This window comes from Gorilla gorilla, chromosome 7, assembly GCF_029281585.2.
Source record: "Gorilla gorilla gorilla isolate KB3781 chromosome 7, NHGRI_mGorGor1-v2.1_pri, whole genome shotgun sequence".
NCBI classification, from domain to species: Eukaryota; Metazoa; Chordata; class Mammalia; order Primates; family Hominidae; genus Gorilla; species Gorilla gorilla.
Window position 1 is genome coordinate 56,652,072 of NC_073231.2, and position 24,032 is coordinate 56,676,103.

Below are 24,032 nucleotides of genomic sequence, written 5' to 3' on the forward strand. Positions count from 1 at the left end.
ATTCTATTCCTCTGGAATATATTTATAGAAAATAAAGGTAAGAAATTACATGAAAGTATACTGAGAGAAAGGGAAAGACAGTGGTCTCAGGTATTGTGACTTTTCTGCCATTGTGTTTATTCTTGAGATGTGCAACTCTACATAAAAGCTTCCTTCTACGAACAGTCAATGAAGAGCCCTCTTGTATTAAACTACAGAAAAACAAAGGTAGAACCATTTAATACAGGCAAATGATTTTAAAAGTGGCTCTCAGTATTTGCATTTTGTATAAAAATTAGAGCTCCATACACCTATGTGAATTCACACACACACACACACACACACACACACCCCATGTGTACCTTCTGTTATTTCTTCTAAAAATCCAAAAAGATGTGAAGAATGAAGATTTCTATAAATTTTGTTAAATAATCATACCCCGTAATCATAAGCTATGCAATACTAAGAAATAAAAGTCTTAGGTTTTCTGGGTTTTTTTCCTCTGATGACTAAACAAATTTAGTCAATTATTTGATGACTTTGAATGACTTTATTTTCTAGCAAGCATTAACAGGAAAATGGATTTTAAGTTGAAATAACAATTGGAAAACAACAACAACAAAAATCCCTGTAACAATATTAAAGGTATCAACTAGTGCTTCCACAATAACTTCATCAGTTTATAAGATATCTACAATATTAAAATAAAATGGACATGCGTGAGTTCTAGTTCTGTTTCTGTCACTTCTTAATTTGTTACCTTAGGCTAGTCTTCTCGATATTACTTGTCTATTAAAAAGAAATGATAATTTCTTCCAAGTGTATCCCATGAGTTTTTTTTTTAACAAACAATATGATGTATCTAAAAAAGCCTTGAAATCTATGAAATGCCACCATATAATATGTTGTTATTATTGCTGTTGTTTACTTATTTAGATTGAACTATTTTTTGCTCAGTATGGTCTTCTCAAGGGTTAAACATTTGACAATGCAGAGTATTTTCATTACATTGATAAAGACCTCATGGGTATAAGTGCATTAATTCAAAAGCAGAGATAAGCAATTAAAAAAATTAGGACCAAAAACTTCTTGTTTCTGACAATTATATATGAAAATATGTTCATTTCCCATACTTTTTTTTTTTTTTTTTTTTTGAGAGAGTCTCACTCTGTCACCCAGGCTGTGGTGCAGTGGCGCGATCTCGGCTCACTGCAAGCTCCGCCTCCCGGGTTCATGCCATTCTCCTGCCTCAGCCTCCCGAGTAGCTGGGACTACAGGTGCCCACCACCATGCCCGGATAATTATTTTGTATTTTTAGTAGAGACGGGTTTTCACCATGTTACCCAGGATGGTCTCGATCTCCTGAGCTCATGATCCACACACCTCGACCTCCCAAAGTGCTGGGATTACAGGCATGAGCCACTGCGCCCAGCCATGTTCTTTGCTTTTATAGTTTCTTAGTCGTCTTGATTCTAACTACTTTCAACTCTACACAAGTTCAACAACATATGCTCATGGACAGATTTGAAATACTTTTGGACTGGCCTTTGAGGTCTCAATCTTCCAAAGCTGCCTGTTTTACCATAACCTCCCTTCTTCTAGTCCTCAGTTTCTCTCATCTCTACCAACCTATTCTTCAAGGCCAGCAGTTCCTTGACCTTTTCGTTGCTACTTGATCAGAGTCTTCTTGCTCCACTATTGAGCGATTAAACCATGGTCTATCTTTAGAATCACTCATCATTACTCTTACTTTTCTTACTCCCTTTTCTTTTCACTCTACTGATCCAGACCATTCCTAGAGTTGAATCCCAATAGGTTTGCAGGGCTAGGCCTCAGGCAAACGTCACTATACCCATACATCACTATACCTATACAGCTGCTGGACAACATTGTCACACAGATTGATGACACAAACAAATTACAGTTTTCAACCTAAGTGGTACACTGAATTAAGTAAGACTGTGTTCGGACTCTGAAGCTAATTGAACCTCATTTTATGTTCATCATGTATCACTCTATTATAACATGTGTCATATTATGATCCACACAGAGATAGCACTTTTACTTACTCCCTCTTTGCTAATGCCAAAAGCTTCATTTCAAAGGCAGCTACCTCCGTGTACCTCAAAGAGCTACCACACATCCCTGTCCTCATACTTCTCTTCCAAAACTTCCCACTGTCCTTGGTTTCTTCAGTCTCTGTCCCTTTGGCTTGGTACCACTCTCTCTGTCTATTGAACATCTTTTTCTGTCAACAAGACAGTTCCTTGACCCTACATCCAAAAGGCTGATATCCCTCCCCAGTTGAGACTTTCACAGAGATCAGAACACCAGGCCTCAGCCTGCCTGGGAGTGGTGATTGGACATATTTATTACAATTACCTGTTTATGTATCTGTATCTCCTACAAGACATTGAGACACTTGAGATCAACAATTGCAGTTGAAGTTTAAAACATAGGCGTTAAACTCCATAAAATAAGGTTGTATTATTCAGGGTTCCCTAGAAGAACAGAACTAATAGGAGATATATATATATATATATATATATATATATATATATATATACACACACACATATATATACATATATATACACATATATATACACACATATATATATCTATCTAATAGGAGATATATATATATCTAATAGGAGATATATATATATATCTAACAGGAGATATATATATATAATAGGAGATATATATATATCTAATAGGAGATATATATATATATCTAGTAGGAGATACATATATATATAGGAGTTTAATAAGCATTAATTTACATGATCACAGGGTCCCACAATAGGCTGTCTGCAAGTTTGAGGAGCAAGGAGAGCCATCCCAAGTCTCAAAACTGAAGAACTTGGAGTCCGATGTTGGAGGGCCGGAAGTATCCAGCACAGGAGAGAGATGTAGGCTGGGAGGCTAGGCCAATCTTGCCTTTTCAAGTTTTTCTGCCGGTTTTGTATTCACTTACAGCTGATTACATTGTGTCCACCAGATTAAGGGTGAGTTGGCCGTCCCCAGCCCACTGACTCAAATGTTAATCTCCCTTGGCAACACCCTCGAAGACACACCCAGGATCAATGCTTTGCATCCTTCAATCCAATCAAGTTGACACTCAGTATTAACTATCACAAATGTCTTCTGTGGACAACCTGCTTCAAATTCACCTTGGATTTTTTTAAATGCCCTTTCCTGGACCCTACCCAATTTCCATCATATTGCTGTCATGGGGCTGAGACAGAAACATGTGGACAAGTTCCCTAGGTGGTTCTTATGCACTGTTTGGGAAGCTCTGCTCTCAAGACACATGTATAACAGTGGTGAGAAAGTAAGTGCTTTAGGAGATCCAAGCAGGCTATAAAAATGTAGAAGTAAGGGTGGCTTCTGGGTTGATGAAAAAGCTCCTAGTATTTGGGTCTGGAAGATTGTTGGGTCCTCAATAAGATGGATTCAGAATTGCTAAACCTTTTAATTTCCTGATGCCAGAAACCTGAATTTCTGTGTGAAATCTGATTATTTCCATTCAATGGCATATTATTCACAATTTGCTTAAAAAACTCTTTGAAGTAAACATGTCTCCAGCCAGATTGTAATTCTGATTTTAGAGCAGTATAATCGAGTGTAACCAGAAAACAAAAGTATTTGAGGACCAAGCAAGGAAGGAGGGGACACTTAATTGAAAGAGTCCAAAAGGAAGGAGAAGTATGAGGAAGAGGTCAAGAGAAGAGAAGATTACAAATGAGGGATGGTCAGCAGTGGCAGGTGGCAGGAAGAGGTCAAGTAGGATGAAGACTGAAAATAGACAATTGGCAATTAGGAGGTCATTGGTGACTTTGGGGACAGCACTTTCAGAGTTATAGGGCAGAAGCCAGAGTGTAATGGGCTGACCATGAGTGGGATTAAAACAGAGAGAGAAACATCAAGTCTAGATTATTCTTTCCAAACATATTGCAGTGACATTAAGGAGGGAGATAATGTAGTGCATTGGGAGAGTGGAGCAGTACAAACAAAGCTGCTTTTGTAACTATTGAAATATAACATAGAAATCTGAGCAAATCCCCAGTGTATACCTCAGTGAATTCTCCCAAAGCAGACAACTCTTTAACAAAGGTTAAGACACAGAACATCAGAATGTCACCAGCATCACAGAATCCCTCCTCACACATCTCTGTCATGATTCTGTTCTTCATCACCATCAGAAATTGCTCTCCTGATCTTTAATGTCACAGATAATATTGCCTTTTGTAAACTTTGTGCAAGTGAAATCATAGAGTGTGTAATCTTTTGTGTCCATTTATGTAACTCACAATAATGTTCATAAGATTCATCCACATTATTGCATATATCTAGTGTTCATTTATTTCCATTGCTATATAATATGGATAAATTACAATGTATTTGGCATTTGGGATTGATTTCTCCTTTTCCCAATTGTGAGTAGTGCTGCTATATATACTTAGTATGGCTTTATGCACATATGCATGCCCTTCTCCTGATTATATGCCTACAAGTGGAATTGCTGGGTCATAAGTTAAGCATATGTTCAAATGCATAAATAATTTTCCATTTTTCAAGTAATTATACAATTTATATTTACATCCGCATTCTCATCATCAGCATATAGGAGATCCTATTGCTCCTTACTTTGTAGTATTTAGTATTATCTTTCTTAATATTAGTTATGTGGTGTTTTATAACGTTATTTCATTGTGAATTTTTGCATTTTCTTGATGATCTGTCAAGTCAGGCCACTTTGCATATGTTTGCTGGCCATTTGGTTATCTTCTCTTCATTAAAGTGCCTACTCATCTCAAGTCTTTGCCCAATTTTTTTCTATTGAGTGATCTGAATTGTTTATTATTGAATTAAAGAGGATTTCTTTATATATTCTTCAAATGTATTAAAAGGTACAAGGTTTCCTTTTTCGTTACATATACTACAAATATTTTCTCCCACTCTGAACATTTATTTTCACTCTTATTGGTGCCTTGTGATGAACAAAAGATCTTAATTTAACACAGTCAAATTTGTCAATCTTTTCTTTACAGTTAGTGCCATAAATCCTGTAGCTCTTATAGTGAGTCTTGACGTCTAGTAGAGTATCATTTTTTTACCCTGCTTTTCTTTTCTAAATGTGTCTTTACTATTCTTGGCCATTGCATTCCAATATAAACTTTAGAACTAAATTATCAACTTACACACTGACATACATGAGCATGCGTGAGCACACACACACACACACACACACACACAAATAAAACCAGCTGTCAATTTTATCAGAATTTTATAGAATTTATGGACCTATTTGAGAATTTACCTATTTTTAACATTAAGTCTTCTAGTCTATAAACATACATCTTCATCTATTTAGGTCTCTTTTACTTTCTCCGAATATATTTTATAGCTATCTATGCAGAGCTCTTTCAAAATTTTTGTTAAATTTATTCTAAAAATTTTTGGTGTACTTTGATGCTCCTGTAAATTGTATAAGTTTTTAAATGTTACTTTCTAGTTGTTAATTGAAACCTTGGTAACGTCACCTATTAATCTCAATAATCTATTTGTAAATTTTAATATTTTTTGCATAAACATTCAGGTCATTTAAAAATGATGAGAGTTTTCTTTCTTTGCTTCTAATCTTTACCCTATAGTGTTGTTCCTCACTTTTCAAACTCTCTGAAACTTACCCACAATGTTGAAAAGATGGATGGTAACTGTCATACTTCCCTTGGTCCTGACCTCGGGTGGAAAAACCTTAAATGTTTCCCCATTAGTTCTGCTTAGATTATGGATTTTTAACCTTTCCTCTTTCTAATTAATAAATTTAAGGTTTTAGCTACTTCTCACTGGTTTTTATATGAAATAATTCAAAATCTGTTTAAAATTTTCAATTTTCTCTTTTAACCAATTATCAATATAGAAGTGTTTAAATTTTCAAAACATAGGGATTTTCTAGTTATCTTATTTATTTTTAAATTTCACCATGATCAGAGATCATATTAAGTATAATTTAAACAGTTAGATATATGTAAAGATTTACTGTTTAGCGCAGGATATGGTTAATATTTGTAAAAGCTTTATGTACATTTAGAAAAAATATGGGTTCTTCAGTTTTTTAATGCAATATTCTATTTATGTCATTTAGGTCAACTTTGTTAATTATGTTATTTAAATCTATAGTCATATTAACATTTTTCAGATTATTCTATCTATTCGAGAGAGAAAGGTATTAAAACCTCTTTCTATAATTGCCAATATGCCTATTTCATCTGTAGTTCTGTTCATTTTTTGTACATATGAGTCCACATTATTAGTTGAATGCTATTTTAATATTATTGTATATTTCCAGTGAATCAAATTTTTTGTTATTAGAAAAGTTGACAAGACATTATGATTATTTTATGCCATTATATTTATTTTTATTGCTCGAATACTTCTTATTTTTGGCTTTTATTTCTTTCTGTATCTTAGATTATTTGCCTTGTGCCTGAAGAGTTCTCTTCTGATTGCGTCTTTGTGGCAATTTTGCCCAGGTTTTCTTCATCTGAAAAGGTTTTAATATCACCTTTATTTTTTAGGGACATATGCATTGCATATAGAATTTAATGCTGGCAATTATTATCTTCTAGCACATTAAAGACAGCATTTCTTTGTATTTTAGTTTCCTTTTTATATGTTGGCAAATGGACTGTTTCCTGATTGTGGCTCCTTTCAAACTAATGTGTCTTTTCATCTCTGCATGTTTTTATCACATTTGTCTTCACATTTTTTTCAATAGTTTTTCTATGTGTGCCTACTTGTGATTTTCCTTGCGTTGATCCAGCTTAGATCAGTAGGGTTCACAGTGCTTCTTGAATTTGTGTTTCATTTCTTTCCTCAGCTTTAGAAAATCCCCAGTTATTATTTCGAAAACATTCCTCTATTTTTAGACTTCAATTGCATGTATTTTTACTGTATATCCTGTCTTTTATGCTTTCTTGTCTTTTTTTTATCTTTCCATCCTTTTGTATGTCTCTGTTTCCTTGTGACTGTTTTCTTCTGCTCTGTCTTCTAGCTCTCCAGTCCCCTTTTCAACTATCTCTTCTGCTCTTATTCCCAACTACTGAATTAATTTTGATTAAGGAAATTTTCAGTTTGAGAGTTTTAATTTGTTTCTTACTCATCATTTTCAGTTCTATGTAAAATTCTCAAACTTTTTTCATTTCCATGATCATACTAGGCATAATTAGTTTAAAATCTTTGTCAGATAATCTCATTATCAGGATCTCCTGTGAATCATTTTCTATTATGTTCCTTTTTCTTATAATTTTTATCAAGTTGTTTTGTTTCTTCATTTGCCTGAACATTTTTGATTAGGTGCTGATCATCATCTATGAAAAACAGTAGAAACAATTTAAAACCTGAAATTATTTTCCTGTGCACCAGAGCAGACTTATCTTTATTTCTAGCAGGTGGCTAAGGACCTTCGCAATCTTAGATCATCTTAATATAAACCGAGTCTGAGATAACTTAAAGCTGACTTTAGGTCCCTGTAAAGGAAGGTTTATTTCTGCCTTAATCTTACTCTTGAATACTGACCTTTGGTTTTCAATGTAAAGGCTGAACAGTATATCAAGAAATCAAGTTAAAAAAAAAAAAGATCTTGGACAAGGATGTTGGTAGCAGTAGAACCAGTAGGTAGTGGTTATGTTGAAAATATATTTCACAGATTGAAACAAGAAAATTTGCTGGCGAATTCGATCTTGAAAGAAGTAAAAACAATTTTTCCTAAGTTTCTCACATGAGTAATTGAATACCATGTACTCAGATAAATAGGAATAACGGAAGAATGCACTTGGTGAATGAGTATCAAGAATGTTATTGTAAACCTGTTAAGTGTTGAGAGGTTTATGATACATCTGTTATTTACCATACAAATACACAGTAGCAATAACATGACTTTACCATCCTATCTACTAGAAAATATATCTACTTACAGTGCAATCATGGGTAAACCATCTTTATCTGAAACTTGTAAGAGTTCTTATTCTAACAATTACCACAACTGAGATTATGGCACCATTGACATGATCTATCTAATAAATATATTCCTGCCTGAGAGGACATCTCTCATGTCTTCTCAAAGTAACTTCTGTTGTATTAGTTGCTACTCCATGTATGATATAGAAGGGAGAGAAATACACTCTAAGACTGGGAATAAAGAGGGGAAGAATTGTGAGTCAGACTTTAGCTGACAGGTACTCAAAACATGCAATAGAGAGTAAAGAAGTGCCAAGCTGAAGATCCTAACTAAGCAGCATCTACCATGGACTCCTTAAGCCCTGGAAATGTATCTGACCTATAGGTACCATCTCAAGAAGCATCAAAGGATAATGAATGGTTGCAAATTTGAGTTGACAACACTGTGAAGTTATTTGTTTGTTTTTATTTTTGCAAACACAAATCCACAGGATCTTGTATAACATTTTCTCTAACAGTAACCTTCTAAAAGATTATATTTCATCTGAATGGAATTTTCCCTCTCTTTAGGGATCGAGAGGAATATTTTGTCTAAGTTACATCAGTAGTACAAGTGTATTACATCTTGAAATGTATTTCTTACTCACAATTAGCTCAGATGGCATAGGCATCAAAAGACTGAAAGTTTAATTTTCCAAAGCTGTTCCCAGCATTGCCATGAAACTATACTGCTGATCCTTCCACTGATTCAACATCTGAGAGTAGAAGTACCTCTTATCACTTTAGTTTATATACACAAATTTAAGAAACTAAAGGATATAAAAGACTCCAGAAAAATAATACTCTATCTCTTCATTACTATTATGCTCCCTGTTTCAAAAGTGCAGAATAGATAAGAGGGTAACTGAAACCTAGAGGAGAATATGGTAAAACAAAAGACTTAGAAAGTAGTTACAAGAGAGAAATTGAAATGTTCCTGACACATAGAAATGATAAATGCTCAAGGTGATGGATATTCCAGATATTCTGACTTGATCATTACGCATTCTATTCATATTACAAAATATGAGTTATACCCTATAAATATTTAAATATTATGTATCTATAATTATTCCTTGTTAGTGTTTTTAATATGGGATTCCGTAGGTACTTGTCTGTGTCATAGAACAACCATAACTATTTCTTCTTTTCCCAAAAAATAAACACTGTATTTTCCTTCCACTTTTCCAACTTCTGTAATTTAGGAAACAGGCCAAAAAAGGGTGATATGCGATGACAAATCTGTTCATAGCCAATTTCTCTCATTTAAATTTAAAAAATAAAAATCAATAGATGATGTCTCCCTGGAAAACAAATTCACTGAAACTGAAAGTAAATGAACAAGTATTTGTTCTTTTTACAACAGTCTATTATGTTAATTTTAGATGCATAACTAATATTTAAAGGGACAGCCACATTAGCGATCGGGTTTGGGAATTCTTTGCTAACATGACCAGCTCAATACTAAAATCCTAGAGGGCAAAAATTTTAATGAATTTGGTTTGCGTTGGGTTTTGTTTAAATCTATCACAATAAAACCTATTATTGAAAATGTTGGGTCACCATTTGATATCTCTTGCTAGTTGTGTATTTTACAATTGTCCCTTCATTTTGTCAACAATACAGAAAATCTACATGTTGAATAAAAAGAACAATTATTTTTCTTTTTAAACAAAGAAAATAGATCAGAATGATTCCTGTCCCAAAGATCATATTATAGGAAGCTTATACGTAGCTTTCCAATCTTTCTTCCATGAGATTCTATATGCTAGTGAGAACATATTAGAACAAGAAATAATTTGACATAAGGCAGTTTTGGCAATAGAGTGAAACAATGGCTTTTGCCAAGGACACCTGGAGTGAAATTGTAAAGAAGTTATATGAGATGAAATGAATTTTATCCATGCTGTAACATTCAATCTACATCTTTTCTGGTAAGAAAGAGAAAAAATATTGGAATAGTTTATCATATATTTAACATTAAAGGAGATAGTTAAACCAATAGACTAAGTAATAATTACACTTCTGTCATTTACTATAGATGCTATATAATTTAACTCTTACATTTTTAAATGATCAATTTTCCCCTGTAATATACTTTGAACAATCACTTCCTCATTCTATTGGTTAAAAGCTAGAAGAAAAATTTGCTGTAGTAACTTGGGTTCATTTTTCTTAAAAAGAATATATGCAAACTTGGGGTATCAAAAATCAATATTTTACATAGAAAGTATGAGAAGAGGGTAGCAGATTTCATGTCTATGTGCACACAAACACATACATGCAAGCACATGTATACATGCACACACACTCACACATCCTCCATTTGCTGTATTTACAGCATGGAGCCTTATCTTTTCACTGTTGGAAAATCCAGGGCAGCACAGAACTTATATCTCCCTTACAAAGTTACAAAACACACAATTGTTACTCTATAAAGTGAATTGCGTATCATGTTTTTGTGGTTATTCAGTTAACTAAAATGTACTTTCAGGTTTTTAAACATAATATCTAGAATATTTGAAATAACTAAAAAAGGAAAAATCCAATAGAATTGAAAAAGGATACATTATTGTTTCTGCCAATGTATTAGCCCAGCACTTTTCAATAAAAATATAACGTGAACCACGTATCTGGTGGTTACTAGAAAATTTGAAATTTTCTAGTAACCACATTAAAAAACAAATATGAAAAAGAAAAAAGTGAAACATATTAATAATACATTTTATTTAGCTCAAGATAGACAAAATATATTCATTTCAATGTATAGTCAATATAAAAATTATTGAGCCATCTTGTGTGTTCTTTCAGATTAGCCTTCAAAATCCAGCGTGTAAATTACCCTTACAGCACATCTTACTTTGAACTAGCTTTATTTCAAGTGCTCAGGAGCCACATGAGGTGTAGTCCTATGAAGACTAGTGTTGATTCCCAAATCAACACCTTTTCTTAATCTCTCTCCTAATTTCCTCACTCATATTCCCAACTGCTACCATTCATCTCCAACTATACAGAATATACCATGGCTGATGATAGTAATATTTTTGTCCTCCTTCTCCAAATTAATTGCTTCACCTCTTAGATTCCCTGATTTTGGTTACTAACCATTTTGGCATTACTAACCACACTCACATTGTTGTACAAATTAAAAATATGAAGAATGTTCTCCACTTTTCCTTCTCCCTCAGGCATCTTCAATTTAATGTAGGTCAAAGACATACTGAATTTGCACCCTCTTGTGTTTTCCCACTGTTTTACCTTGCTAAAACCTTAAACACAGATATCTAAATTCTTGAAGACTTCCCAATTCTTCTCGCTATCATTCATCCATCCCAAATTCTTCAGATCACGATCTACACTGAAGAGAAACTGGTCCCTTGAACAAATGTGCTATTAACTTTAAAAAATTAAAATTGAGGCTGGGTGCACTGGCTCACACTTGTAATCCCAACACTTTGGGAGGCCAAGGCAGGCAGATCACCTGAGGTCAGGAGTTCAAGACCACCCTGGCCAACATGGTGAAACCCCGTCTCTACTAAAAATACAAAAATTAGCCGGGTGTGGTTGCGCATGCCTGTGTAAACTCAGCTACTCAGGGGGCTGAGGCAGGAGAATTGCTTGAACCTGGGAGGCGGAGGTTGCAGTGAGCCTTGCACCATTGTACTACAGCCTGGGCGACAGCATGACACCGTCTCAAAAAAAAAAAAAAATTAAAATTGAATTATACTACTCTCTTAAATATGTCTTACAGATTCTTTTAGCTATATATTTTATTTTAAAAAGTTGCATTTTCTCTATGTATTAATTGTTAGAGATACAGCAGCAAACAGTACAATTTTCTTCCTGTTTTCAAGGAGCTCAAAGTATAGTGTCTACGGCATGCCCACTCAAAAAAAATTTTTTAAATATGCACCCAGACTATATTTCCAGTTGCCCTGTTCAAGTAGACACTTTACTAGGTTGAGCAACCAAGCCCCAAATCATCATCTTTAGTGCTAAGACTTTCAACACATATTTTCATCAAAATCACTAGACACGAAGTCACTGATTTCAAGGCACATCAAGTTTTTTTCTTAGGTAGGTAATGAATATTCTAGTTTATTACTGTACAAAGCTAAGATTTTGTACATAAATCGTTAAAGGGAAAAGAAATGGTTCTAATTTTAAACAAGAGTGTTAAATACTATTTTCTGATTACGTTTTATGTATCAACCACAATAATATTGGACTGTGGTCTCTTATACTTATTATACTCTTAAATTTATCTTTTACCTTATTTATTTGTTTCAATTTCCTCATTTCTGCCCAGTTCTAATCCACCTTTATTGTATTGTTTTCTCACTTGTTTTTACTCCCATAGAAATCTACAAAATAATAACTTCTGGGTCATGAGAAATAATATATCTTTTGGGGTACATATTCCACTCAATAAAAATCCATGTGAATCACACTACAAAGTTGGATAACTCTTAAGGCACTTTGTTACAGAGTAAAATGTACTATTACCTTATGTATGGGCTTATTCAAAGAACATAAATGAGAAGCATTTCAGAAAATCTGAATATATTGGAATAAGATGAATAAATTGCATATAATGGCATTTAAATTTATCTTTACCTCAAAAAACGTGATTGCCAGCCAGGTGCGGTAGCTTATGCCTGCAAACCCAGCACTTTGGGAAGCCAAGGAGGGCGGATCACGAGGTCAAGAGATCGAGACCATCCTGGCCAACTTGGTGAAACCCCATCTCTACTAAAAATACAAAAAAAAAAAAAAAAAAAAAAGGAAGTAGCTGGATGTGGTGGCACGTGCCTGTAATCCCAGCTACTCGGGAGGCTGAGGCAGGAGAATCGCTTGAACCCAGAAGGCAGAGATTGCAGTGAGCCAAGATTATGCCACTGCACTCCATCCTGGCAGCAGGGAGAGACTCTGTCTCAAAAAGAAAAAAGAAAAAAAAAAGGATTGTCTAGTTTTATATTAAAACTAGTTATAGCTAACAATTCGTTTTGCTTAACAGAATCCTGGTTGAAACAATACTGAGTGCTTTGTTCTTGCTGTTACTGTTATTTCTTTTTCTTTTTTTGTCATTGCCTACATAATCATTATTTAATCAAGCAAACAACCAAAATATTATGATAAAAGTCTCTTTCTTTTTCTGACCCTATTTATGTTATGTTTGGCCTTTTATTATGATTGATGCTAATCTGAAAAAGTAGCTGATAGCAGAAAGTTAGAAAGAAGAGATGAAACTCTCAAAGAGCCCTTCTGAGGGCCAAATATCATTCTGCCCAGTATTTTCTGAATTTTTTTTCCAATTTATCTCCATGAATACTCCTGGTGTACTAGTCAGGATACATTAATATCTGTAAGAAGCAATCCCAAAATCCCACTGGCTTTAATGTAATAAGTAATTATTTCTCACTCACGTTGTTATTTAACATATATCAAAAAAGTGAGAATAAAAGAACTAAAATTCCATTGAAGCATTCAGGAACACATGTTCTTTCTACCTAATAGTTCTGCCATCCCTTGGGGCTTCTTTTTCCTTCAATAGATCTTTTGGATGTTGCTGGAGCACAAAGAAATTAAGAGTGGGGAGAAAAGTGGAGGACGTTTTATGAGCCAGGCTTGGAAATGGTGAACTTCACTTCCGATACTTCATTGGCCAGAATGCAATTACAGGATCTTGGAAGTATAGCATTCTTGGATGCCAAGGAGGACAAAGAAAAGGTTTTTGCATACAAAGCTGTATTTCTGGCATGTGAGGAAGTCAATATTTTTATTTTCATTTTGTAAAAGAGAATAAGAGATATTAAGTACCTTGCCCAAAATCACACAGCTAATAGAGACAACGATAGAATTCAAACCTCAGTTGTCTGACCTTAAAGCCATTTCTCTTTCTACAGTTTGTTTCAGGCTGATTATTCCTTTCTTAGACCTTCCAAAATAATGGGGAGACAGTGGCTGCTCTATTCTCACTCCATTACTCTTTTTAGTAACTTATTTGATTGATGTCTTTGAAACAAGCACTCAAGCATGCTTGACACAGTCCTTCTAACCCGTTTGGAGCAGCCAGGCTTCAGAATATTCTTGTTCATCTCCCTGCTATATGAGAAGTGCCTGCCTAGTCAGGGACACCTCACAGCTCTGCCTGAGATTAGGGCTGGGAATGAAGAGGAAGTTTTAGGTCATGAATCCAAACCACTTCCCCCAATAAAAATTTTCAGTAATATAATTTATATCTTAATCTTTTCATCTTGATTTTCTCTCCCTAATGATTCCAAACTCCTGAGGGGGCAGACTAGAGTATTTTTAGCCTTATAGTCATCTACTCTTGTATTTATTTTTCTCTAGAGTAACAATTTATTAAAGTGCAAAATGAAAGTGAATGTATGTCTAAGGTGACTAACTCTTTCCCAGAAGGAAATGTAGTTATTGGTAAGTCCAGGATAACTAAAACAATAGAGGATTTTTATATATTACACCATACTTAATGGTTTTATTTTTAGTTGTGCTATTTGACCTCGAATATAGCCAGTAATAAAGCAGTACCTTGAAATGGGTGGCAGGTAACAGAAATAAAACCAAGAAGAACTTTGTCTTAGTTTGGAATGCATACAAGCATAAACTCAGCATGAACAGGTGATTAATTCAGATCCCTGACATGAGATGGGAAGAAACTGAAGCTTGGAGAGACCAGACTAGGCAAAAAGTTTGTGGCAAAAGAGGAATGAGGACAAGAACCCTCTGAGACTTGGTCCAGTTTTCATTATTTAATTGTTGAGAGCAAATCTATTCGTTAGTAGTACTTAAATCAGTTGTACCGAAAGAACATATCCAACATACGCTCAATGGCAGAAGGTTAATATTTCACTTCAGTAAGCCCATGAAGTGAATCTAAATGCAATTAATTAGGGCTGGACTTCATATTATATTTTTAATGAGATTATTATTTTTTAAATGAATATATCTGTTTTTACAGTGGAAAACAAATTTAAGTAACACTCTCTAGGCCATATTATAAGTGCAAAGCTGAGCTAGGAAATAAGTTAAAAGTCCCTGTCTATCCCTTATAAGTACAACATAATAAAATTCATTATAATAGCATTCTAGTTTTGTCATAAAACCATAACAAACCATACTTACATGAAAAATAAAGTAACTAATATTTTGCCTAATAAAACTATAGTAAATTGGTTCTAGTAATAACAACACCATAATAATCATACTGAAAAACAGCTACATGTTACAATACATATATTTACTACACTATTATAATAATTGTAGTTCCACCATAGATTTCTTTTATACAAAAGCTAAATTTACTCCAGTAATTGCATTTTCTTTTTCTTCTGCATAATTATAAATATAAAAGTGTAACTTTTGATATGATGTATGAAAGGTTCAAATTTATTTTTTTACCATTATTAAAATATTTAGAATTAAGTATCATTATTTAAAAAAAAAACAAAATTTTTCCCAGAACAAATATATCTACCTGTGTAAGAATAGAAATTTTTTTGTAGGATGTCAAAATAAAAAAAAAAGTTAATGATGAAATTTAAGCATAAAAAATAGTTTCATATAAAGGGGAACAACACACACTGGGGCCTATGAGAGGGTGGAGGGTGGGAGGAGGAAGAGAATCAGGAAAAATCACTAAGGGGTACTAAGCTTAATTCCTGGGTGATTAAATAATCTGCATAACATGCCCCCTTGACACACGTCTACCTGTGTAACAAACCTGCACATGTACTCCTGAACTTAAAATAAAAGTTAAAAAAAAGTCAGTTATATATAGAATACAGAATAACCTGAAATAACTGCACTTAACAGAAAATAAGTTATTTAATCTATTTTATATCATCTCCACAAGAAGACCAGCTTTTCCCCAAGTGTTAACATGGACCCATGAACCTGGACTCTGCCTGCTTCTCTAGCCCTCAGAGAACAGTGAGGGCTTCCCAGGAATTTGTAAGAAAAAAAGTTGACCTAAAGGAGCTCATCAACATGCTCTGGGGAATGTCATACACTGCTGAACAGCAATGAGCCTAGGAAGAAACCCAAACAGCTTCTTGGCCGTGGCTAATCTTAGCTCATTAAGTATAGACATCTATTATGAGAATTCAGTTCTGAAAAGTTTTAATTAAAGAAACTTCAGCTTCTACAGAAAGCAAAGTTCCTCTTCCTCTGTCCTTCAACTAGAGTGTTCACACTGTGCCACAGACTAGCCTGATGCTCACATCTGTTTCCACTTCCTGAACATAAACTCTACTGTCCAGCCTGTTGATGATTAGGAGGGGTTCACAGGACTGGGCCAAAAGAACATGGGTGGAGCTGGATTTTGCCACTTCCAGGATGATGTGCTTGTGATCCTCACTGTGCTGTTTCCTTTTTATAGTAAGTAAACATGTAGCTCTAAGAGATGAAAAGTGCCCAAGTCTCTAAGTCTCCTGCTCACAAGAGTGCTTCCCAACCCACATGGGCTGTTACTTGAGCATGCAATTAATCCTTACTGCATTACGCCACTGAGAATCTGGGGATGTTTGTTACAGCACTTAACCTTTTTTGACATAAGAAGCCAAATGCCAGTGACCTCTCTACATTCTGCTTTAACACTATTGGTAGAAGCAGTCACAGAAAACAATTTATTATATTATTTTTTCTCTCTTTCCTTCCTCCCTTCCTTTTTTAATCTCTCTCTCTCCCTCCATCTTTTCCCCTTTCCTTTCTTTCTTGCTTCTTCCCATTTCTTTTCTTCCTTGTGAATAGAGTTGGGTAGGTAGAGAGCTGCAATTCTCCCTCATCCCGTATCTCCATGTTTTTCCTTTCTTTCACTTCTCAGTACTATCTCATTACTTGTGTTTTGAATTATATTTAGAATAATACTGTAAACTCAAACATATAATGCTTTGATTGTAACCTACAAAGAACCTCTGTCAAATATCTATACAAATCTAGCACAGAGATTTAAGCAATAAAAGGTTTACGTATAAACTGTCTAAATAGCTTAAGGATGTATTGCAACTGAGAATTTCTCATTATTTAACACTACTTAAAGTAAGGGAGAAAAACACCAGTGATTTTAATTTCGAGCTCTATAATTCCTAAGGCAGAAAAAAAGAATTATGTTTCATTCTGTTTACAGGGTCTTTTTTTCCCTGTGATTTCCTGCCTACTGCTTGTTTTCAGAACTTGCATTGCATTGTCTTCTTCAATTCAGCTTCATGTGCACACCCCCAGCTCTGCAGTTCAAGATGATCTCTTTTCTTTTTGCAAGAGAATTCACATATCCAGCTGCCCATCCCCATATAGCTGCTGTGTTTTATATGAGTTGTTTCAGAATATTCCCACAATTGAAATGGGTTATCTCACTGTCTTCCCATTGCTTTTGTTTTCTTAAACAGAATTCATCTTACCATACCTCTTACAGCCTATTACTAAGTATTATCCAGAACATACAAATATCTATCAGGGACATTCTTTTCTTTCTTTAGTAAATTTCCTCTGAAGAAAAACCTTGACAGAAGAAAAAGCAGTAAAGCCTCAGGTGCAATATAGGTATATGTATCAAGCTAGGTTATTATTTTTCAAAATTATCTAGAAGAAGTACATTTTCTACAGAAACTGTTAAAAGCTAGCTTTGCTCTAAATGAAGTTTAAATTTTTTTATACATAGCTAACATAAAATATAACAATTAACATCTGGTTAATTGGTTTGTAAGTCAGAAGCATGGGAAGCCCAGCCCACTGCTTCATGTCTCTCCTCCCCAACCTGAAGCAAACACTGTAGGTTATCCTGTAGGTGGTCCCTGAGAGCGACGCTTTATAATCCTTACCACAGTATTGAATGCAGTTGTGATCAACTGATCAGAATTAAGCCTCAAATTAAACCCTACTTGCTATATCTTTATTACAGAATTACTGAATATGAGCTTTAAGATCAGAAAGGCCTATGTTCAAATCTCTGCCACTAACTTGTTGCTAAACAAGAGGACATTTGGGGCATTACTACTAACTGGTGGCAGCTTGACAACTGGCCTCTAGAAGTGAGCCTAGAACATGGTGTGAGGCTGACACCCATCTTTCTCTTTGTTTTGCTCAGCCCCCTTTGGGGCAAGAAGGTAGCCTCAGAGGGTAAAGTCAAGTCTAGCTCAGGCACATGCCATCTCGTGGATCCAGAGCCCTATTTTCCTTTATCAAACACACTTCAGATTTGCTGGCATTTTTTAAAACCCCTAATGCAAAAAGTCTTATTTTCATCCACCCTTAGATGGAGGAACTGCCAGCACATCTATTGAAGGGTGGCTATACTTATGTCCAGGGAATTTATATCTGTCCTTCTTATGATATCAATCAAAATGTGACCTACTTGGGGGACTTCTTTTGCTATAGCAAAATACTCATACATGTGCAAATGTGCATGCACACATGAAACTTCAGCTCCTGCTACCTATGTCAATTACCTAAAGCAAAGTCCTGCAAATGATCAAGTGTAATATACATGTTATTTCACTTGTCTTTATGAGGGTATCTATTGTTTATTGCTCTTCAAACTACTTCATACTTTATCACAGGGGCTTGTGGCACGATGTCTCAACCAAACAATTCTACTCCATTTAAGATAGATAGTTGAGATTCTAGGTAATTGGATTTAGAAATGGAGATCTCTGATCACTAGGAATAGGCTTATGAGGGAGTTTCCTTTAAATGATTTTTTTCCTAATTATGTAAATGCAAGGGCCAAATAACTACCTCTAGTATTAAGAGAACAATGGAATAAGAAGGTTCATAAATTTGGTTTTTTAGAATGCCATGAACAATTTACATAAGATACTCAGGAGCTTTCAGACATAAGGAAATCCATTAAGGAGGATATAGATGTTCCACTGAAGGCCCAATGTCAAGGAAGAGCAATAATGCTCCTAAAATAAAAACTACCTTAGAAACGAAATAATTTAGATTAACGTCCTGCTTTCTCTACAAGTCTAAATTAAGTGTTTTTTGAAGAGAGTTTTTGTATGTTTTTTGTTACCGTAAATGCCAGGTTCTGGAAGCTTCTACTCACCCAGCCACTCTGTACAATTGTGGGAGCTTAGAAAACGATGGCCAAGCTTGGGAGTGTGTATTAGTCTGGTCTCATGCTGCTAATAAAGACATACTTGAGACTGGGTAATTTATAAAGGAAAGAGGTTTAATGGACTCACAATTCCACATGGTGGGGGAGGCCTCGCAATCATGGTGGAAGATGAAGGAAGAGCAAAGGGACTTCCTACATGGCAGCAGGCAAGAGAGCATGTGCATGGGAACTCTCATTTATAAAACAATTAGATCTCTTGAGACTTATTCACTATCATAAGAACAGCATGGGAGGGACCCGTCTGCAGGATTCAATTACCTCTTGCCGGTCTCTCCCACAACACTTGGGAATTCAAGATGAGATTTGGGTGGAGACACAGCCAAACCATATCATTCTGCCCCTGGCCCCTCCCAAATCCCATGTCCTCACATTACAAAACCAATCATGCCTTCTCAACAGTCCCCCAAAGTTTTAACTCATTTCAGCATTAACTCAAAAGTTCACAGTCCAAAGTCTCATCTGAGACAAGGCAAGTCCCTTCCGCCTATGAGCCTGTAAAATCAAAAGCAAGTTCATTACTTCCTGTATACAATGGGGGTACAAGCATTGGGTAAATGTTCCTGTTTTAGATGGGAGAAATCAGCCAACGCAAAGAGTCTACAGGCCTCGTGCAAATCCAAAACACAGTAGGGCAGTCATTAAATCTTAAAGCTCTAAAATGATCTCCTTTGACTCCATGTCTCACATCCAGGTCATGCTGCAAAAGGTGGGCTCCCATGCAGCTCTGCCCCCGTGGCTTTGCAGGTACAGCCCCACTCTCACTGTTTTCATGGGCTGGCTTGAGTGTCTGTGGCTTTTCTAGGTACATAGTGCAAGCTGTCTGTGGATCTACAATTCTGGGGTCTAGAGGACGGTGGCCCTCTTCTCACAACTCCACTAGGCAGTGCCCCAGTAGGGACTCTGTAAAAGGGTTCTGACCCCACATGTCCCTTTCACACTGCCCTAGCAGAGGTTATCCATGAGAGAAATAATAATAAGACCTATATTATAGGCTAGATGTGAGGACTGAATGACTGTATCTATCTATCTATCTATCTATCTATCTATTTATCTATCTATCTATCTATTTATTTTTGGAGACAGGGTCTCACTCTGTCACCCAAGCTTAGTTGCAGTGGCTGTAGCATAGCTCACTGCAGCCTTAAACTCCTGGGCTCATAATCCTCCCACCTCAGCCTACCAAAGTGCTAGGATTACAGATGTGAGTAACCATGCCTGGCCACTAACTGTATTTGTTTAAGCTCTTAGATTGATGCCTGGCACATTATAATCATTATTATTATTATTATTGTTGTCATGGTTATTAACAGTAGCAGCGGTAGTGGCAGTAGCTTTGTGTTACTTGTCTTTATTAAAGAAGTGACACTAGACCTTACTTCCCAGATAAAAGGGATTGTAGACTGAGAGAAATCTGAAGAATGGAAAGGAGAAAACAATTGTTCAAATTGGGACAAGTAATTGAAAGTACAAATATGTTAATTTGGGACAACTAATTTAGAGAAAAAAATTTTTTCAAGCAGTTTATACATTTAGTCAATATGCAAAACAAATTTTTAAATAAATACATAAAGAACTTTGTAAAACAGAAGTCTATGTTTCATTATGTCTCTATTGGATACCCCTCCTCAGGGTAATAATGCCTTTGGGTTAAAATATGAGATGTCCACCAAATAACATACTCTCCACACCTCTGCAGTCACAGAGTAGGAGGATACAGAAAGTTAGCTTACAGCCACCAATTGTTAATTATTGAACAAGACAATAGTAATAATTACCATACTTCAAAGAAAGTAAATATAGTATAGTTTGCTATCTTGATTCTGTTAAGTGAGCATGGGCTCTGGTCTGACTGTAAGAACTATAGTCACAAAAATAAGTTGAAAAGCTGAGAGAAGTGATGGTTTTTCTATGGCTTTTGGCATTAACTTCCTCTTTGGACTCATTTTCTTCTATATAATGACTTTAATCAGAAGTTACAGTGAAAAAAGGGAAATGCAAAAATACTAGTTTTTGTGTCCTGCAAGGGGTAAACGGAAAAAATGAAGTTTTTTTAGAAAGGTAGACATGCACATAGATTTTAGAAATTTTTTTGTGTGTGTTTACACTAATAGTCTACAAGGGTGCTCATTTAGTTGTTTTCTGTAACTACTATCAAATTTGGCAGTTCTTTTCTCTCAAGTGCTCTATTCTTTTTGTTGTTGTTGTTGTTTGTTTGTTTTTTTCAGTGATTGAGAAAAGGGGTCCAAATACCAAAACAATTGCTGGTTCAAAAACTAATTCATTACCTGATTTTTTAAAAAAACAATTATTTTGAGACCACATTAAAAAAATTACACAAAGAGTATGTCCCAACTCATAAGAAAGCAAAAAATGACTAATGATCTTACCGCATTCAGAATACAAGGATTAGTCAATGAATCATTATTCTTTGGCTTGCTCAAACTCTTTAAAATTGGGCCCATTTTTCTTTCTCCATTTTTCCATTGGCACTGTCTGCTAACTTTAAATTTTCACTTTTTTTGTGTTGAGGGGGAGTGATTTTCATATAACCTTTCAATGACACAAAAGAGAAACTAGAGTTTTCAGTTTGGATAAGGTAGTGCTTCAAATTAGTAACTGTATCTCATATCAGCAGCTATGCTTAGAAACAAACTCCTGCCATGTCCAAGTGACCAATGGTAATAACAAAGGGGAAAGAGAAATAAAGGCACATGCAAAAAAAAAAAAAAAAAAAAAAAAAAGAGCCAGAGCCTCCCACAGTAGGGAAAAAGAGAGTACTGACAGTGTTAAAGAAAATGAAGTTACTATGCCACTGTTTTTTTAATGAGGAATAATATGTATTTATACAAACACAACTGCTAAAAGGATGAGGACACTGTACAGAGTTGTCTTATTGTAATGCATGTTTTAATGCATGAGTATCATAGGCTCTTCTATTAGGATATTTTAGGCCAGTCATCATATCCTGATCTTATTGGAACAAACTGTTTACACTGACTATTAGAATATATAGTATTTTCTTTCTACTTTTGTAAGCATTTTTTTTTCTAATTACAAAAGTCATATTTTCACATTGGAGAAAATTAAGACCTTACAGAAAAGGATGAAGCAAAAAGAAATCAATAATAATCTCACAGTCCAGAGATGACTTTGTTGGCATTTCCCCTTTTTTTCTTACACATGTATGTATATGTGCGTGCACACTTAATATAAAAACTTAGAAAACATTTTGATTGTTTTTAAAACTCAATTTTATTACAGAATGGGTAGGTAGTTATTGTAGGAAAACTAGAAAATGTGAGAAAAGCTTTTAAAAAGAAAAATTACTAATAATTCTACTATCCATATATTTGGGTATTTTGGTCCAGACTTTTTTTTTTTTTTTTTTTTTTTTTTTTTTTTTTTTGAGATGGAGTCTAGCTCTGTCACCAGGCTGGAGTGCAGTGGTGCAATCTCAGCTCACTGCAACCTCTGACTCCCTGGTTCAAGCGAATCTCCTGCCTCAGCCTCCCGAGTAGCTGGGATTACAGGCATGTGCCACCATGCCTGGCTAATTTTTGTATTTTTAGTAGAGACGGGATTTCACCATGTTGGCCAGGATGGCCTCAATTTCCTGACCTCGTGATCCACCTGCCTCAGTCTCCCAAAGTGCTGGGATTACAGGCGTGAGCCACTGTACCCAGCCTTAACCTACTCTTAATTTAACAATATGTAATGTATATTTGACCAAGTCATCAATTCTGTTCCTATAACATGCCTGTTAATGGCTAAATAACATTCTACTGAATAGCTATACAATCATTTAGCCAATATATTGTAGGATATTTGAGTTATGTAAATGATCATTTTCTAACACTTTTTTAATAATAGGTTGTTGTACATTGAGGGTTGTGTGTATGTGATTGGGAGCAGTATGTGATAGGCGTATCTAGTCTTCAATCAGAGAACCAAGAGATTCAACTGGTGCTTGGATCTAACTCAATGCCAACAATGCTACACCTGCCTGGCTGCCATTGACTGAGTTTTTAACAGTAGGACTTGCTAAACAACAACTAAAAAAATAGCAACTTTGGTGCAGAGCAGCCATCCTTGGCCCAGAAAGAAAGGTCTGTATTAGCCCCTTTCTCCTGTACAATAGCACTCACTAAGTTCACAACGAGAATAGGAGGGGCACTTGGCATTTCATAATCTAACATCATTTCATAAATGCCCATACGCAAGCTCACACTGATCACTGGAATTAATTACTACTCACAGCAACTGTCTGAAGTCACTTTCTCTTTCCAAGCTCTGTAAATGGAAAAAATAAATAGACACAAGACAAGTGGGCTTTCATAAAACAATAGAGGAAATCAAAAGCAAAATGCCCTTACTATTTCTTTTGCTTCCTCATTTAGAAAGGAATTAAAACTAAAATGAGAAACTTAAATGAGAAAGCATGTTAAGAATGTTTTTCTGAGAGGAAAACAGAGAGAGAGGCTTACTCTTATAGAGAGGTTTACTCTTTTCGAAAGCATCTGGGAGATCAGGACACAAAGCTAAACAATTTATTTAATCAAATCTATCAAAATATTAGTTAATTTTAACTGTATCATCAAACTGGTCATTAGTGTTCATTAGATAAAGACCCCAAGGAAGCGAATGTGCTTGTGTTCCCGTAAATGTGTAGTACACAATTTCTACCTCTTATTGCACTTCGTGATTAAGCCAATGAATAATTTTTAATCAAGTAAACAAAAAAATACTAGTTAAATTGAACAATATGATCAAATGGTCATCAGTATTGATTTAAGCCCCAGTGATGAGGATTACTGTGTGCAAATATAGGTATGTGCAGAATGTATATAGTATAATTGCTTTTTCCATTTTAAATTCACATATATCTTCCCATTTGAAAGAAAAATAC

At 35.1% G+C, this 24,032-nt stretch overlaps 1 long non-coding RNA gene across 1 annotated transcript in view; it reads right to left on the reverse strand.

Moving 5' to 3' along the window:
• Window positions 1-24,032, reverse strand: part of LOC129524038 (uncharacterized) — a 39,230-nt gene that overhangs the window by 10,517 nt on the left and 4,681 nt on the right. The gene's annotated exons all lie outside the window — the stretch shown is intronic.